General features: G+C 45.5%; 1 pseudogene across 1 annotated transcript in view; it reads right to left on the reverse strand.

The window, feature by feature from the left end:
- Nucleotides 1–13,903, reverse strand: part of LOC311237111 (tyrosine-protein kinase JAK2-like) — an 81,036-nt pseudogene that overhangs the window by 47,324 nt on the left and 19,809 nt on the right. The window contains exons 5-6 of the transcript XR_014621083.1: nucleotides 8,549–8,843; nucleotides 276–395 (exon numbers count right to left, since the gene is read on the reverse strand). The product of XR_014621083.1 is annotated as a tyrosine-protein kinase JAK2-like (transcript). The remainder of the gene's footprint in view (nucleotides 1–275; nucleotides 396–8,548; nucleotides 8,844–13,903) is intronic.

Here is a 13,903-nt window from a genome sequence, read left to right on the forward strand (position 1 = left end):
CAAAAAAAATGCATCCATCTAAATCAGATGGGTATTCTAAAAATCCATCAAAATGGGTATTCTAAAGATTCTGTGAAAGGCAGCTCATGTTACTGTCAGGCTATTTGAATAAAAGCATCCACCCCATGGCATACTGTTATCTGGTAGCAATGATGATGGTACAGCATAATAGGACCGGGCAGAAGATAGTAAAAAGTAGACTTTACTAAAACCTCATTAGACTACAGTAGATAAGACTAGATTAAAATAGTACAGTCTAGTGGTTTGCATCATACCAGAGTCTGATTGTCCTTTCTTGTCACCGTGACGACACGGCTCTCCACTGATCCCTCCTTATTGGCCTGTTTGATGCCGATGTCAATCACGTCTGGGAAGTCACAGTACGTCTGCAGCTCCTGGACACACAAACACACTGAGTTATCATCACTTTACATGGAGATAGAATATTAGATATAAGAGTAAAAAAAAAACGGTTACAAACTGGGTAGTACATTAGGTAAGTAGTGTTCCCGTCTCCAGAAAGCACAGCTTGTACAAAACAATGGTTGCTATGTTACAGGCAGCCATGTACAGTAGGAAGACAATACACAAACCTTCCATGCAAGGCCTCTATTGATTTTTTTTTTTTTATCCACTTTTTCTCCCACTTTCTATATTTTCTCCCATCCCAATTTTGTATCATCCAATTCAACCCTCCCCTGTCACGGACGCTGTTTCTTGCCTCCCACAAGCTGGCTGCAATGTGGACTAAGTCATACATAGCACAAGTCCCCTCCGGTACTTGAGGTAACAGCAGTCGCATCTTTTCACCTGCGCAGCTCGATCTCTCAGTGGCGAGGAGTAACGCGTGGGAGGCTCACGCTGCCCCCGACACTTCCTGATTCTACTGCGCAGGCGCACCAACCGACCTGTAGGAGTCGCTGTCCACAACGCCCGATCCCCACCCTTCAGTTTCCCTCCCCGTAATACGGCCAATGTGTATTACTGTGGACGACCAGCTAAACTGAAAGCAAATGTGGAGCGCTGGACTCGAACTGACGAGCCCAGCGTCTCCAGCATTTCGTGGCGAGTGCCTTGCCCACTACGCCAGGTAGCCGCCGCCTCTATTGATTCTATTGTCAAAGACCCTGGCCAAATGGAAGGAGTATGTCATTTCCGCTTAAATCACATGTCAGACCAAATCCATACAGAGACGAGGCAAAACCCATTTACCATAATATGTTCCTTTTAGGATATGTTGAATGCTTTCGACCATGGACCTAAGATACTGTAGACAGACATAGTTGTACACACAGTATAAGACAGTGGGCTTAAAATACTGTACTTTGATATCCTCTAAAGTATGTGTCATGTGGGTTAGTTAGTACTCTGCCACTTTGTTATTTGTATAACACCATATATACAGTATATGTTGTGTATTGTGCAATATACTGTAGCTTCTGGTTCTGAAACACCACACACAAGCACAGTTCTGTGCACAAAACAAATGCACACACAACAGTGCACACACACACACAACAGTGCACACACACACACACACGCACACACACGCACAGCAGTAAAATACCTTTCTATTAATACTAGTCATCAATAGTATTGTGATCACTCCTGGTAATAACCAAGTAGAGGAGCTCCCTCTATTGGTAAAAACGAGACTCTGCACAGACAGACAGGACAGCATTACACTGATGGTGTAACAATGTGTTATCAAAAGGAAATGACTGTGCCTGGTCCTCTATATGCAGAGAGACAGTTAGAGAGACAATTATATCAATCAATACACTTTCTAACTAACCACTGTGTCCAGTGTTCTACCAAACAATTATAAGTAAAACATGGCAATAAATTCACATTTCTTAAGGTATTTAGAGAATCTTGTATGTAATCTAACATAATGATAGTATAACGAAAATTTGTAAAGTACTTATATCTGAAAGCAGACTATGTTTCTTATAAATCTTTCTGAAGGCAGAACTATGTTTCTTATAAATCTTTCTGAAGGCAGAACTATATGTTTCTTAAAATCTGTTTACATATGGGGAGGTTCAATTAGCTCTGGGGCCACACATTTAACCTCTTAACACATTGAGTGCCATGCCCCTTCCGGGAAGTGACCCCTTCCTTGCCGTCCATTAACCCCATGTAAACGTAGTTGTAGTTTGTAGAGCTAAACCTATATTCTATAGTATAGCTATGGGTCTAATAACGCCGTCGAGTCTCAGTGAGTTGCTTCTGGTCAACGTGCAAAAAACTGATTATTTTTTCATCCGTACATTTCCGTTTTATACCGTTTTGAATATGAATATAGTTTGGTTGCTTCTGAGTAATTCCAGGGAAAATACCAGAAAACAGCGTTTTTGTGTAATTCAATAAACATGTTGTCATTTTTCGCCTGATTATCGGATCTTCCTGAAATCAACGCTAGATCATAATTTGTATCCTTCCTCGTGCACGCATGCAATGTGGTTTAGACCGGCGCGCAACCCAACGGCAAACAGCCATACACATAAAACACATATCTTCAATCGCGGTAGAAATAAATATCAGATCAATGCAAGCTTTCATATATAGTGTCCTTACCTGGTCTCTGATGTAATGCAAAAAAAAGAATCCAAGTATCTGATCACCATTCCAGTTTTCCACAGCGATCCTGTCTCCGACATTGTTGGGCATTGCACTTCAACGGGCGGGCGGGGTCAGTAGTCCAAACCATCCCTACAAGCGTGTGTTTTGCCGGAGTGGTTTAGGACCCGCCCCCACGCCGCAGCTCGGTAGAGAGAAGAAACTAACGGGTGCAATAATGGCCGAAGGCGTTAGAGGGCGGTATAAGACCGTCTGCCAGCTCAGAACAGTATGCACAAGGTGCCCCGCTGAATTATGAATGGCAATAGCGAATAAAAGAAATACCGTGAGAAAAACGTAGATCTACGTTTCCGGCACTCAGCGATCGGGCGACAGAAACGTAGTTCTACATTTTCGGCAACCAAATGGTTAACTCATTGACTGCCATGCTGTTTTTCCATCTTTACTCCCTCACGCCAGCGTTATTGACCATTTTCACGATGTTTGCGGACCCATCGTATATTCTATATTATAGCTATGGAGACAATAGTATGGCTCATTTGACAGGCACTATTTATACTCCAACAGGGAAAAACTGTTTATTTCTACATACCTTCGTTTGTGCGCTATCCCACGCAAAAAATCTGCCTGTTTCGCAATAATCCAGGCTGGTTTTCTGGATTATGAGTGTTTTGTGCGCATATGCGCAAAACGTGCGGGTTGCTCGCCTGAAACCTATATTATTTCCAGGTCAAAGGTAAACACAACCATATGTTATATATCGTATAGCTTACGCTCTGCGCTCTAGTGGAACATATCCATATCCAGTCTAATACTGAATACATTTCTTCACATGTACACACCCATCCGCCTGGCCACACCCCCATCCGCTCCTCTACATAAGCGGGGATGTGGCCATACTCAAGTTTCAAGTTTCTTTAATAGTTGTCATACAGAAGTACAGAATACTTTTATACAAAATGCTTCTTACTGTTTCGCTCCAGAGACTGTGTTAGACAAGATAAGTATGAAATAAAATAGTATAGCATGTAAAATAGAAGTAAAAATAGAGGTCACAGTGTTCAGTATAGACATATGTACAATGTTCGATGCAGAATAGAAGTAACTGAGTTACCATACAATATACAATATACTATGCAATGTACTAATATACAATACTATATAGTGCAGAGCAGAAATGGGATGAGGTACAATTTAGGTACAATTTACAGTAAGGTGTACGAGTTGTAGTGCAAATCCTTTACCAATAAATAAAGTGTAAAGTGTGTTTAGGTGTTCTAAAGTGTGTAAACTGGGTGCTGCAGTGAGTTGTTTGTTTAAAGTGAGTGTGTGCGTGTGGATGTGTGTGCTGTGTGCATTTGATGGTTGTTGTGTAGTGTTCATTGTTCGTTGAGCAGCCTGATGGCCTGGGGATAGAAGCTTCTTCTGAGTCTTTCTGTGCTCGCCTTGAGACTCCGGTATCGCTTGCCTGACCGCAGCAGTTCAAAGAGGCAGTTGTTCGGGTGACTGGAGTCCTTAATGATTCTCTTAGCCTTGCCCCTGCACCGCTTGTTGTAAATGTTCTGGAGGGTGGGGAGCCCCCCTCCAATTGTGCGTTCGTCACTCTTTGTAGTCTTGCTTAGAGAGGCAATTTTTTTCTGAAAATTGTTTGGTCGCTGTCATGTGGACTTAGCAAGGCCTGTGACCAGTACTTAATCGAGGACTTATGTCTTCTCTCATCATGAAAAACGGTGTTCCTCTTACAGTAGTGAGAGTGTACTTTTGCCCTTTTTTGTTGTGATGGAGGGTTGTGTAATCGTATTCACGTTTAAGATCCACAACTGGGTTAAGTGTTGGCCTACAGAGTGTTTTCTCTTCCTTTAGGGTAAAGGTGTAAAAATTCAGGTGGCAGGTTCGCACATGAGCCTGGAGCCATATATGACTGGTGTCATGGCTCTGCTTTGTCATTGCATCGTATCAGGGGTGAGGGGTCATGAGGGGGTGAACTGATAAACCCTCCCTCCCCTTTTTTTCTGATTGGTCAAGGGGTTGGACCTCCTGTCCTTCGGGCTGTTGGGTCAGCGCGTCACAGGGTAGGGAGAGGGGGGGGGGGTTCCCTGGTCCCACGCCATATTTGGGCAGGTGGGTCACGGAATTCGCCCCGCCATAGAGTACGTCACTGGGCACGTTTCTATTGGTTGTGAGACTTCCATGAGTTCTTTTCAGGCTCCATGTTGTGGACCTCTGTTATTGTCAAGATGAGTTATGCGGTGCGTGAGAACTTAAAAATAAGTTTTCTGCTCTGCGCTCTGTTGCATATGTCTTGAGCTTTTGGTAGCACAATGTTACATATATCTTTTCAATTATTACTCATGTGGAAAGTCTCTCTGGGGGTTCCCTGTCTCCTCTCTTTTATACAGAGCAGGGTTGACAGGGGTGTTTTCCCTCGGACGCGTCTATGGGACCCATATCTGTGTCTTGGCCAGCTTCCTGCTGCTCTCCAAGGCAGCTTGGAGGGAACGTTATCTGGGTTCTTGTTAGAATTACCATTGATATGTTTTGGGTCTCGACGTATACATAGTGCTGGCCCTGGGTGCTTCTGTGTGGAACCACGCATGGGCTTGTGCGCCTTGGTTGCTCATCATTGAAACAGCGTTTTTATGGGGGTACTAGGATGGAGTTTGTCTCTTCCGAGCGCCAGTGTACTAGGTTAGTCTCGATGAATTCTCGTTCATCTCTGGGGGGTGATAACGGAATAGATCAAAGCATTGGCGGAGGGGTCTCACGCTTTTGGGGTGGGCCACTGGGCGCGGTGCTTTTATGTTCTGTCTTGGTGGCGCCCTCTGTGATGTTTTAGATCGACACGCATACCTACCCCCCTCTTAGGACTGGGGATGGTGGCGTGATTAGGACACAGGACTGGTTCTGGTCGCGCCGGACCAGGTCAGTTAACCCGTTGTCCACCGGGGGCGCAGATCTGCTGTTCTGGTACCCTGAAGGACTTGTGCTTTTTCGGGGGGAAAATGCCGGGTTGGCCCGGGCGTTGCAGGGGTTGATGTTATGGAGGTGTTCGTGGTTATGTCACTGCGTATTATCCTTCACTATTGCTTGGTCCATATTGTGTTGTACCTTGCGCTATGCTAAAGGAGCCTGGTCCTTCTCCATTCTTTTTTCGCCCCTCTCTTCTCCTGCTTGGCGGGGCTGGGAGGGGGCTGTCGAGGTGGTTCTTGTACCCCTCTGGCATCCCTGTGTACGTCCCGGTCCGCCGGGCCCAGGTCTGGACTCGTTCTCGTCAACCTGTTGGCCTGGGTTAACCCCTTCTTGAGAACTGAAACACTTGTATTGCTGTATAGCCGGTGTATAACCGCAGTTGTGTTTTGGAGTTTTTTCTTGGGAGGGTTATAGGAACAACCGCCTCCTGTTAGGTGGTGGTTGGTTTCCAGGTATGTTGGTAGCGGTGTCGACTCTCAGGTTAGGCCGGGCTTGACCCCGTCTGCCTGCGAGTGTGCCCCCGCACCCTTCATGACCTCTGCCAATCGTGTCAGCCTTCTCTGCCTCGGCCCCTCTAGAGGGTCGTTTTTTTTTGTGGAGGCTGCGACATGGTGCACAGCATACCGAACGCCCCTTCCGCCGGGGTGCTGTTTTCAGCAGATCCCTTAGGCGCCTGTCTAGTCCACAGTGCTCCAGGCACAGGTCGAGTCCTTTTGACCTGTTGCCTGGATTGAGGGATCAACCTCTTTGGGGGTTGTCTCCGCGGTGCACTGCCTGGTCCCGCTGTGGGGGTGTAGCCTCTTTGAGTGCTTCAGGGCGGCGTGCTGTAGGGGGGAAGGGCCTGCTCTTGGATGTGGGGGGTGGTGTCACTAGTGACCGCCTGGTGGGGTCTCGATGCTGCGGCGTTGTTGGCCTCACCAGGCCCCCTTTTTTCCGGGGGGTCCTGACCCTTCCTGGGGCTGGGTCCTCCTTCGCGCTCCGCTGCTACGGTCTTGCCACGGGGTTGGGTTCTTGACCTTGACCCCGTGATATTAGGGATTGTAACAGGTTTTTTTTTCTTTTCTTCCCGTTCGTTCCCTAGTGGCATGTGGGTTGCGCGCCTGTGTAGTCGTGGGTTCTTCTGTGGGAAGGTAAGTCCCACGATCTGCTCACTCTGTGCGTTTGAGTTGCTAAACCCTCTTCGCACAGTCGGATCCGATTCCCTCCCGTCCTCCACTAGGGGGGTCCGGGGGCTCGGGTCCTCCCCGGTTCTGATGGTTGTGGGGGGCCTCAGCGGGTACATTTGTCGAGCTTCCGCTCTGCTCAGCTCCTGTGTTCCACTAGAGCGCAGAGCGTAAGCTATACGATACATAACATACGGTTATCCTATAACCATAGTTATATGAGTATAGCGAGCGCTCTGCGCTGACTCACTGAGGACCCCGTGGTCTTCGCCTTCGGTGGTGAAAGACTTGGGAAGGAGCTGTTAGTATGGCCACATCCCCGCTTATGTAGAGGAGCGGATGGGGGTGTGGCCAGGCGGATGGGTGTGTACATGTGAAGAAATGTATTCAGTATTAGACTGGATATGGATATGTTCCATTAGAGCGCAGATCGCTCGCTATACTCATAACTATGGTTATAGGATAACCGTATGTTTCTTCACAAAGCCATCAAGGCTTTGATGGGGTTCGGTAAAATAGATGTTACCAGCAGGTACTCCACTCTTGCTCCAAGTGTCTTGGATCAGAACAGGATCAATAAATATAACGTTAGGTGCTTGTTAGCAGCGCCAGGGTAACGTTAAATCCAGGAACGTACATCCAAACAGCCCGTTTGAAAATACTAGAATCCAACATAGTATGGTAAAAACGCACCTTATCATCCATAAGTGTGATAGTTTTGTCTTCTTCTTCATAATCTCCAATAGTTCGCTCGCCATTGCATTGCAGTTCGCAGGGTAGTGGCTACTAGTGTGCCCAGCAGTGAATGATCAAACGCTCCCCACACTAAACTAGCCCAGTTCAAAAGGTAGGCGATACTGCCACCTATCGGGATTCGATCGTCATTTCAATTCTAAGTTACTCAGAGGCCACAGGAAGACTCACAAAGGTCTGCGTGAGTGTTTAGAATAATAATAATCAGGGCGGCTGGGTGGCGTAGCAGAGATTGCGCTCGTCACCAATGCAAGAGACTCCGGTCTCGAATCCCGGAGGACTACGGGTGGAAATTAGCCCTGTGCTATTCCCGGCATATTTACGTCCTTATCATGCTGTGATGTTATGCATACACTCATGTAAATGATGTTCATTAATTTGTATTGTCCTTAATAAACAAATCTTAATCCCGGTGTCAGCATTGCCTGCAGCTTGGGCCAGTCGTCATACTATCTCAATTGACAGAGGTGACCGGGTGGAAGTCGATGGGTGGGGATTGGACGTTGTGGACAGCGACTCCTACAGGTCGGTTGGGTGACGCCTGCACAGCAGAGACAGGAAGTATCGGGGGCAGCGTGAGTCTCCCACGCGTTACTCCTCGCCACTGAGAGTCCGCGCTGTCTGGTGAAAAGATGGGACACAGGCTGCCTCCTCGTGTACCGGAGGGGACACGTGATGCAAGGCTTCTATCCTCACTACAGCCGACCAGTGGGAGGCATAGTCTAGCAACGTTCAAGACAGGGGAGGGGAGAATTGGCAATACGAAATTGGGATGGGAGAAAAATAGAAAAATAAGGAGAAAAAGTGGATAAAAAAAAATAATAATAATAATTAAAAAAAAAGGAAAAATTGGTGCGGCTGGGTGGCATAGCGGAGATTGCGCTCATCACCAATACCTCGTTGATACCTCCTCTGTCCATACCTCCTCCCTCTGTCCATACCTCCTCCTCTCTGTCCTTACCTCCTCCTCTCTGTCCTTACCTCCTCCTCTCTGTCCATACCTCCTCCCTCTGTCCATACCTCCTCCCTCTGTCCATACCTCCTCCTCTCTGTCCTTACCTCCTCCTCTCTGTCCTTACCTCCTCCTCTCCTTCCTCCTCTTTTCCCTTGGACCACTGGATGCCGCTGTTGCCCGTGACGACGATGGAGACCTCCCGGGCTGAGAGGTCAGTGACCTGGAAGCGCTCTGAGTAAAGGGCAGGCAGCAGGGTCTCCAGGTTCACCAGGTACTTGAGCTTGATGTTGCGTGCTGTGGCCCTGCACTCGCTGAACTGCTGGATGAACTTCCTGAAGCGGTGGCGGATCCGCTTCCGGGTCACAAAGTTGTACTCCTGGATGCGCGCACGCATGGTGCTCGGGAGGAAGGACTTGTAGCTGAAGGAGGGAGGGAGGGAGAGAGGGAGAGGGATCGGGGGAGGAGGAAGAGGTGGTGGTTGGAGGGCAGAAGAGGAATATAGAGGGAGAAATATAAAGGTGGTAGGGGAGATGAGAAATGTGGAGAGGAAAAGAGAAAGTGGTGAGAGGTGAAAGGAGACGAGAGAAGTAGAGAGAGAAAACATCAATACGATTCATTATTAACTGAGTCTCCTGATTCATTACTAACTGTAATGGACTAAACAAAGATCTAACACATCTGGTATGGTCATGTCCCCTGCCCCTCTCTACCCCTTCCTGTGAATATAAATCTTAGACTAGAGCACACCCAAGGTTAAAGGTCCTTTGAGGTCACATACCAATATGTTACTGTTGTAACAATGGAAGTTATAACTCAGGTAAACCAAGACATGTCACATCTGGGAGAAGAGCATCCTAAGCTGTACCACATGTGGAGATGAAACTTTGTTTGTCTGGTTCCATATAAGACCTAACTAAATGAACACTTGTCTCCTCTTCTCTTCCCCTCTTTTTTTTTATTATCTTTTCCCCCCCTTCTTTTTCCGTCCCCCCCCCCCCCCCATCCCAATGTTAGTCGTTATGCCAATTCCCACTCCCCTTCCTGGTCACTGCGCACTCTACCCCCATACCGTCGGTCTGGGAGGGCGGAGACTATCACATGCTTCCTCCGACACATGTGTAGCCAATCAACCGCTTCTTTTCACCTGGCAGCGCGGACTCTCACCGGGAGAGTGTAACGTGTGGAAGGTCACACTACCTCTCCCAGATCCTTCCCTTGCTGTGCAGGCGCCCCGACCGAACTGTAGGAGTCGCTGTTTACAACGACCAGGACCCACCCACGCTGGCTTCCCACCCACTAACACTGCCAATTGTGTTAGTATGGACGGTCGGCCAAGCCGGAGGCACCACAGCCGGATTCGATCCCACTGGCTCTGTGGTGGTAGACAGACGCTTAGTCCGCTGCGCTACCCGGCCGCACCTCCCTTACCCTCTTCTACCCTTACCTATCCCTTATCCAGGGAACAAAATAAGTACCCGCCAACCGCGGGCAGATTTAAGGTTTGGCGACCAACAATGAGAGGTCTGCCCGCCACCTGGCGTGTAGTTCATATCGATACTCTTGTTTTGAAAGTCCTGTGCGGGTCTCATTTCCGCCCCAAGCGCAGCTCCAGTCATAATATCTATGGCTCCGGCAGCTAGCAACGTTCGGTTCATATGATACTCTTATTTTGAAAAAACCTGTGGCAACTCCGCGAGTCATATCCGCCCAGTCCGTGCTTCTGCTCGCATTAAAGCAGAGCAGGGCTACACAGCAGTGCGCCTATTTTGCGAGCCGAAATAAGTCTGTGTTTTTATTTTTTTCTCACAACGGGTCAAATGCATCTAACATGCGTTGCATCGTCGCCATTCTTTTATGCCCACATCGCCCGAAATGAACGTTACGTTAGCGTAAGCTAACAAGCTAATCCTGAGCTAATACAGCTGTCCCTCTGATTCTGACACTGGAAGGGACATGCCTTGACAAAGTAGCATCCTATAAATATCTGGGCATATGGATTGATGAAAAGATGGCCTTTGATGTTCATATTGGGAACCTACTGAGAAAACTTAGACCTAAACTGGGCTTTTTCTTCCGGTTAAATAAATGTTTCCCGTCTGAAGCCAGGAAGAGAATTGTGCAGAGTTCCTTTCTGCCTGTATTAGACTATGGCGATGTAATCTATATGCATGCTCCTTCCTCCCTGCTTAAAAAGCTGGATTCTGCGTACCATACTGCCATACGTTTTGTAACGGGTGCAGGCTCTCGCACCCACCACTGCACTTTGTATCAGTCATTAGGATGGTCCTCTCTGTACCAAAGAAGACAATCACACATGTTGATTTGTATCCTTAAGTCATTGCTAGGTAAGCTGCCCTTATATATCTCCAGACTTCTGTCCTTTTATACTTGCTTTTTTAATACCAGACGAGCAGCAAATGGGATGCTTTTAAATGTTCCTTTGATGCAGTCAGAGCTTGGTAAAGCTGCATTCTCCCACTATGCTCCCTTTTTATGAAATACGCTGCAAGTAAAACTTTGTCTAGAGGCACTTCCTACTGTGAATGCTTTTAAAGGTATGCTACGATTAGCCCTTTATGAAACATGTAACTGTTTTACCTGATGCTATTGCTGATCTGATTATGCTCCTTGCCACTGCACAAATGGCCTTCTGTATTTATATTTGAATTGTATGTTTTTTGTTTAATGCCCTGTTTTATGTTGAAACTTGTTGTGTGCCGTGTTGGTCAGGACTCCCTGGAAGAAGAGATCTTGTATCTCAATGGGACATTCCTGGATAAATAAAGGATAAATAAAGGATAAATAAATAAAATAAAATAAATCAGAGGCAGAGCCTAGAGAACAGCAGACAGTGGGGACTGAGGAAAGTGAAATGGGGGGGCGTTTGGAAAGACGATGAAGTCACTAGTCAGGACTCAGGACAGGAGTATATTATAGTAAACTGAGGATTACTGAGGATGGACAGATAATGTTGATATTCAAATATAAAAAAGTTTCGAGAGGAGTGGAAGTTTGAAGACAGACTAGACTACAATATGATGCGGGGGTGGTGAGTTGAAACAGTGTGTGTGTGTGTCCCGACCCCACTTCTATGTTTCAATAAATTATTTGCATTTAAAACTATTAACGCAGACTCATTCCTTCCGTCCACTCAAAATTATGCTAATATTCCTTATGTTGTTTATGATATTAATTGAAAATAGCATATGAGAGTATTATATAGTAATAATAACGATATACTAAAAAGCTATTTATAATTTTTGGCTGGTAAAAAATCTGCCTGGCTGGTAGTTTTTTAAATCTACCAGCCAAATGGCTGGTAAGTCAAAAAGTTTATTTTGTTCCCTGAGGCCCTTATCCTAATTGTAGTTTATTAGAAGTACTAATAAATATCTGTGTTGAACTTTAATCAACGCCTCCTGGTTATTACATATTTTGATATTGTAATTAAGTATTCCTTTTTTATATTCATAACACTAACTGAGTCTCCAGATTAATTACTGAGTGTCCCGATTCATTACTAACCGAGTGTCCCGATTCATTACTAACCGAGTCTCCTGATTCATTACTAACTGAAGGGGTGAATTCACAAAGAATGGATTGCGGCCGCTAATAGCACCCTTAACTGCGTGTGATTTGCGCCCCCGATATGTGCTCCGTCTTAAGGACTTATTCACTAAAGATATTGCACAAATTACTAGCGCAAACATGCCCATACGGTGTTGCAACTGAGTGCAATTTGCTCCTGATATGGTAAAATAGTATTTTACTGCCCATGCAACAGTATGCATGTCCTAGGACAATGGCAGACAGAAAACGAAAGCTTCGATTCTCTGATCGCGAATTGGAAGTCCTGACAGACCTGTAATAAACCTGTAAACCTGAAATGAGGGAGAGGGAATTAATAGCTCTACGTTTCTATAACAGATAGACATAACAGTATTTTTCATCATTTGTATTTTGTTTATTTCGTAATGTATAGAGCTTTCTTAATTTGTATTTTCATGACACAATTGCATCCTTTGTTTTTGTCACTATCTTTTATCATTGCATTTGTTTGTCATGTCATCCCAAAATAAATTAGTTTGAGCAGACTACAAATTTTTCACCTGGCTACAATCACTGCTGCAATTAGCGCCGATCTTTGTGAATTGTGTTTTTGCAATGACGCTAGTTTGCATAGAAAGGGGCACATTTTCCGCCCATATTACCTCATTTTAAATACCCGCAAACAGCGTGGTTGCACAGAGACGCAATGATGATAGCAACGCAGTTAGCACAGTATTTCACCCTTTGCGAGTGCTTTGTGAACAGCAAGGTTTGTTTTGGGGCTATTTGCACAGGCATAGCGTCAGAAAAAGCAGCGCAATCCCTTTGTGACTTCGCCCCAGAGTCTCCCAATTAATTACTAACTGAATCTCCTGATGCATTACTAACTGAGTCTCCTGATTCATTACTAACCAAGTCTCCTGATTAATTACGAATTATTCCTGTGTCTCTCTCTCTTACATTAATCTTCCTCTCAGCCTTCCAACAGATTCAACAAACCTTTTTCATCGTACACATTTCTACTTGTCATAGCAGGGTAAACACAGCTGTAACTAAGTACATTAATAATGGGTCTGGTCCATGAAGGGGAGCCAGTGAGCCAGCATGCTAAACACCAGAGCCACTGTTGGGAAAGTTCACTTTCTACATGAACTATTTCAGTTCACACATTTTAAAATGAACTAGTTCAGTTCATAATAATTTTTTTTAACTAAAGTTCATGGTTTCAAAAATGAACTAGTTTATAGTTCTTTTTTCAATATACATTGCTGCAAGCTATTAGGTGCGGCCCGCCTTAAAGGGGCGGCGCGCGTTGTGCGTAACGAGTCTCTCTCTCTGTGCGCAACACGCACACACGAAACCTTTCAAAATACGTTCAGTTCACGTTCGCCTGTCACATCATTATTAAAGCCCTCATGAAATCTAAATAGATTTCTTTTATCACATATGTCTTGCACTCATTGTCACTTACACACCAGTATCTGTCCCAACAATGACAACAACAAAAAATACTCTAGATATTATTCATGATATTTTAGTTTGTTATTTCCTGGAAGATGATGACGAATATGTTGATGAGTCATCCTGCACATGGGGGCATATACTAATTTAGCATCCAATGCAAGGACATTTACAGCACATTGTAACTAAGCTAGCACTTGGCCACTTTAACTAAATAGAAAAAAATAATCAATCTTAGCTTGCTAGCTAGCATTACTAATGTTGCGTGATGTTGCTAACGTACTTTGCTAACATTAGCTTGCTAGCTAATGGGTCGACCATAACGTACATTCAGTGCTACTGGCTACTGTAAACGGCTAAACGCCAATCAATATATACCCACAACAAGTCCCTCCCTAGCTTCCTGTTTTTACAGGAAACACATACATGTGGAATCAAATAGCATTCTGCTAGCCATTTCTTGGGGACT

This window comes from Notolepis coatsorum (assembly GCF_963971535.1).
Source record: "Notolepis coatsorum genome assembly, chromosome: 11".
In the NCBI taxonomy this organism is placed as follows: domain Eukaryota; kingdom Metazoa; phylum Chordata; class Actinopteri; order Aulopiformes; family Paralepididae; genus Notolepis; species Notolepis coatsorum.